Source organism: Toxorhynchites rutilus, chromosome 2, assembly GCF_029784135.1.
Source record: "Toxorhynchites rutilus septentrionalis strain SRP chromosome 2, ASM2978413v1, whole genome shotgun sequence".
Lineage (NCBI taxonomy): Eukaryota > Metazoa > Arthropoda > Insecta > Diptera > Culicidae > Toxorhynchites > Toxorhynchites rutilus.
In genome coordinates this window covers 69,951,397-69,957,109 of record NC_073745.1, presented here as the reverse complement: position 1 = coordinate 69,957,109, position 5,713 = coordinate 69,951,397, and the positions used below count along the sequence as shown (strand labels likewise).

Here is a 5,713-nt window from a genome sequence, read left to right as displayed (position 1 = left end):
AAGGTTAGCCTCAAACCGTGGTTCAAAAGTCTGGACTTGAGTCGGGACTTTATTCGCACCTTCTCCCGACTCATGTCCAATCACTGTTCGTTAGATGCGCTACTCTTTCGTTTCAATCTTGCCAGTAGCAATCTCTGTGTTTGTGGCCAAGGTTACCACGACATCGAGCACGTTGTTTGGTTGTGCGAGGTGTATCTTGTTGCCAGATCGAATTTAGAAAACTCCCTTCGGACCCGAGGTAGACAGCCCAATGTACCGGTGAGAGATGTGTTGGCTCGGTTAGACCTCGATTACATGTCCCATATATATGTTTTCCTTAAAGCTATAGATCTTCGTGTGTGATTGCCCCTACATCCTTATACCCTCCTTTCCTTCCTTTGCGGGTAATTCGTTCCCTTGCTATAAATAGTAGATTAAGTTGAAATGTAAATACACTATAGATATACGAATAGATTTATAAATTGAGTGTTCATCAACATTGTTACAATTTCCTTATATCCCATCCTTCTCCTAAAAATATGTCACCCTTCTAAACTCGAGTACACCGCGAGTAATCGGTTTTCCACCTTACTAACCATAGATGTAAGAAAATTGTTTATATATATAGTTTTAAAATTATATTTAAGAATTCGGCTCCTTTAAATTTAAGTAACTGAGCCTGTAAAAATAAACGAATTAAAAAAAAAAATATTTTTATTGGCACTTAAAACCATTTCCTCTCGTATTCCTAAAAAACAATCCCAGAATGACAAAAAAAAATCTAGATGACACTAGATCTCGACGTTTCGTGCAAAACCCGATTTCCTTAACTCCCCCCTTGGGTGATTTTTAGATTTTCAAAAAAAATTGTAAAGGGTAGTCCAAGACACGACCGCATATTTTCCACGTAGAACTACGCAATTACATTATGGAATTCACTTGTTTACCACTTCGAATGTTATTTTAGAATGCATCGAAATTTTTGTAATAGATTATGTTCTTCGTTACTAATAAATTTGATGAATCCTTCTACGTTTGATATGATGCTTAGGACTACCAAAATATGTGAACGGAAGAATTGTCAAACGATCATTGTGTTTTACATTTTCCTCTGAAATTGTTGCACATCTCATGTTTATGTAGTTCTTGAACCGCGAAAGTTCATTCTCCTCTAGTATCTGAAATGACGATTTCCCAGGCTTCTCTGTTTAAAAGTACGTTTTAGGGAAACATATTCAAGTCTGCACAACGACAAGCGAGTACAAAAGTATTCAACAACAAAAAATTACCACGACTTGCATGCATTTGCAAAGCGGATTCCCCCAGGCACATTAATTTTTAAGTCCGTGTTAGGGAAACACAGTTCGGTGGGAACAAAAATACCCCCGACTCGCATGTATATTTGCAAAGCGGATTTCCACAGGTACATCGATTTTGAACTCTGTGTTGGGGAAACCGTAAATCGGGCCAATCAAAACTTGGCAGTAGGAAGTTCTTCCAATTTTCATGAATTTAAACCTTTTAGAGATTAGCGAATTGTAATGTATAGCATATCAAACAAATTTTAGAGAATTTCGGATTCGATTGGTATGCAAATCATGAGAATTCGTTCACAGTGAAAATAGTTATTAACGTTAACATTATTTCATAAAAACGTGACCTGTTTTCTGATTTGGCACCCTTCCTGAAAGACGTAGTTCTACGTCAAAAACTCAAACTTTGACCGCTTTGCGCCACTCTCCCTTAGGTCCGATAGAGCTGATATTTGGCATAAGTTGTTTTTTCGAGGTGGTAAACATTTTGTATAGGGTAACTTTTTGAAATTTTTCGATTTTTTCCATACTTTGTTCGTTTGTGTACGCGTTAAAAACTCTAAAAGTTCTGAACCAATTCACTTCAAGGAATGTTGTTTCGGCATAAAAAATTGGAAAAAATTATTTTAAATATGGGCAGAGTGCATTTCTGAACATGTTATAATACACTCGATCTAAAAAATTAGAGGAACAGAGTGCGTAGTCAAAAATTTTAAGTGATTTTTTAAAAGCTGTTACTTCGTGAAAACTCAACGCATATCGATGTGATGTACATCATTCTGAAGCTACAGCTTCAGGTATTAGAATATTTTACGTACATATTTTTATCTTAGTGTGTGTTGGTGTAGTGGGCAACAATATCGGGAAAAAATGAAAAAATCGATTTTTCTTTATTTTTGCAAAGATTTTCTGGACTAACACAATTTTTTGCTATCTAATTCAACAGTAACTCTAATTTACTTTATCAACCAGCTTTCATTTGGTTCCTAAGAACGTTCCTGTAGAATATTCCCATACAGAGATATTCCCGTTTGAATGAAAAATTACATTTTCATCTTTGATGATGAATTATACAATAAACAACCATCGCACTGCAAATCGAAAGACAGTTTTGAAAACTCCAATGAATTCTGCACAAGAATAGTTTGCTACTTTGACGAACAAAAATTTATTGAACTGTTGCATCGATTTCAAAAAAATTGCAAAACATAATTTTTATAGTGCTTTACAAAATCCATTGTAATTATGCAAATATCGCAGTGAGTTCTGATGTTTGCAGGCAAATTTTTAGCCTAGTGTATTCCGTAAACATGTGTGAAAGTTTTATATTGATACGTTTAGCCGTTTTTTCTAGCCAATTTTTCAAAGTTTGGAGTAAATTAGAGGAGCATTTAATCGCAAAAAGTAACACAAATACAAATTCACATATACATACATCCTAGTTTTACCTCTTGAGCAGAATCGACCAAACGTCATGTTCCTACAGGAGCGAATGAGTGCTTATCATCACCGACGTTACCATTATCAATTATTATTAAAAACGGAATTACATCACCAGCCATTTCTATGCGGGTAGCACACAATACTTCAGTTCGAGACGAGTTGTGATCACCAAGATGGAGGATGGAGGGAAATAATTAAATTATGCTCCCGTAATTACGTCATCCAGGATGAAGTTGTTCCTCGGAGGGGAACAAAATAATGCGTTAATCTTATTAGCTTAGCAGAGAGAAGATTATTTCATGATGTTGACATTTTCTCCGCTTTTGAGCAAAATAAAAATTTCAATGATAGTCCCCACAATATAAGTAAGCCACAGCAATTGCAGCTCGTCTGCCAATTACGAACTAACTTCTCGGCAAATTGGCTGCCATTCCAAATTAATCGCAATCAATCGATGGTAGGTACCATCGCAACAGAAAAACACAAACTTCGAATGTAAACTTCCACCAGTAGAATTCGAATTCGAATAGTTTAAAAGTTCTGATCTCTACTTGGTCCACATTTTGATGATTCCCTCCCGAACAGTAAGTCGATTGGAGGGAAATACAAAAGTTGTCCGATACGGTTCGGCACACATAGTTTAGTTTAAAGTTTGTTCGGAACAGTCTCTTTGTCGGTTTCGGATAACTTTGTGTGTTATAAAAATCGAAACAATTCAATGCTGATAGCAGTATCTGCATCAATGACACCCGCAATCGCATTTCCGCGAAGACATCGGATAATTTTCTTATCATTGTTAATGTACTTCCTCCTTCCGCCAGAACCTGCACTATCGCGATTTGATGGTTATGTAAACTAAGTGCAATAATATCCCCCGTAGAAGCGCTCAGGGCGTCTGCTTTTGCTTCGTTCCTTTCTGCCAGAAGCACTACGGCAATATTGTTTAATAAGCACTAAAATACACGGAAGATGCACACACCTCCCGGAGTGCCAACATAGTGAACCGTAGCGGTTTGCCGCTGTAAGTGTTGCGAGGGTGGCTCTTCGGAAACAAATTACATTTGAATTTACAAATGTAATTTGTTACATTTGAAATTACAACAAATATTTTTCACAACTTCGATGTTGGATGTTTGTTTGCTATGACATTGGCGAAGATGGGGGTATAGCTCAGTGGTAGAGCATTCGACTGCAGATCGAGAGGTCCCCGGTTCAAATCCCGGGTGCCCCCTCATTTTTTTTGTGAGAGGTTTTGTATAGAACTATTACTATTACTATTACTATTACTATTACTATTACTATTACTATTACTATTACTATTACTATTACTATTACTATTACTATTACTATTACTATTACTATTACTATTACTATTACTATTACTATTACTATTACTATTACTATTACTATTACTATTACTATTACTATTACTATTACTATTACTATTACTATTACTATTACTATTACTATTACTATTACTATTACTATTACTATTACTATTACTATTACTATTACTATTACTATTACTATTACTATTACTATTACTATTACTATTACTATTACTATTACTATTACTATTACTATTACTATTACTATTACTATTACTATTACTATTACTATTACTATTACTATTACTATTACTATTACTATTACTATTACTATTACTATTACTATTACTATTACTATTACTATTACTATTACTATTACTATTACTATCACTATCACTATCACTATTACTATTACTATTACTATTACTATTACTATTACTATTATGGCGGGTTTACATTAGGGAGATCTATTGCTATAGATGGATTTATTCACGTGAAAATAGGTGTAAACGGATGAGAATAAATATGATACACTTATTCGAGGTATATATAACTTGAATAAATTCAGCATATGTAAACGCTTGTGAATTTCTCACTGTTGAGAAATCACTATAGTTGGATGCAGTTCTACTTCAGGTGAATAAATTCATCGAAAATATGAATATATTCATTATAGAAGTTCTCGCTAGTGTAAACGGTTGATGCGATTTCTATAAATCTCATCATATTTCTTCACATGAATATATCTCTAGTCTAAACCCACCTTAGAGCATTGGTCGCTGGTAGAACTTCTCAAATAAGATAAAATTTAACATAGTTTTTTTTCGATAATGACTCGTATACTTTTAGCCTCAACACAAAAAAAAACGAGGTTCCACCGAGATTTGAACTCGGATCGCAGGATTCAAAGTCCTGAGTGCTAACCGTTACACCATGGAACCGGGATGACTGTAGAGGTGGTCCCTCGGGTGGTCCAGATAACATTTTTTTTCAAAAAACCTCGCGATGATTAGAGACGCAATGCGATTCGGCAAATCACATTAAGCCCCAAGTACACATCTGGTAACCAAAAATAATTTAAAGCAATAGAAAACTACAACCAAAGTGCAAATACGAAATAGGTTATTCCAGCATGAAAACTAAGTTTTATTAATATTTTTGATGTTTAAAAAAATTTAAAGACAATTGGTTTAAAAGTCCAACGCTCTACCGACTGAGCTACTCGGGCTTGTTGTATCGTAAGTCAAAGCTAAAAATAGCCAGACTGCATTCAACTTGTTTAAAAAAAAAAAATCTTTCGCTCGCCAACCATATTCAAATTAGGAAACAAATAGTGATCCGAGGAAACCAAGTTTGGTGAAAAACGATGTTTTAAACCGGGCTGGAACCCTTCATTTTGCTTTCGATTATTTTTTTTTCGACCCCAGCTGCTGAGTCGTTTATCTCATCGATAACACGTAAGATGTTGTATTCTAGTACTTGAATGGTTATTTATCGGGACAAACAAGAGATTTGACATATCCTCACAAAAAAAAAACAAATTGTTCAATGGCTTCAACCAGATCGCACTTAGAAAACTCTCTTCGGGCTAGAGGAAGGCAGCCCAAAGTGCCGGTGAGAGATGTGTTGGCTCGGTTAGACCTTGATTAC

The 5,713-nt window shown here is 35.0% G+C and overlaps 2 non-coding genes across 2 annotated transcripts; one reads left to right on the top strand and one right to left on the bottom strand.

Moving 5' to 3' along the window:
* Positions 1-3,894: 3,894 nt before the first annotated feature.
* On the top strand, positions 3,895-3,967 carry Trnac-gca (transfer RNA cysteine (anticodon GCA)). Its single transcript has one exon. It is a non-coding gene; the product is annotated as a tRNA-Cys (tRNA).
* Positions 3,968-4,932: 965 nt separating this feature from the next.
* Trnaq-uug (transfer RNA glutamine (anticodon UUG)) lies at positions 4,933-5,004 on the bottom strand. The gene has a single exon. It is a non-coding gene; the product is annotated as a tRNA-Gln (tRNA).
* Between the last annotated feature and the right edge of the window lie 709 nt (positions 5,005-5,713).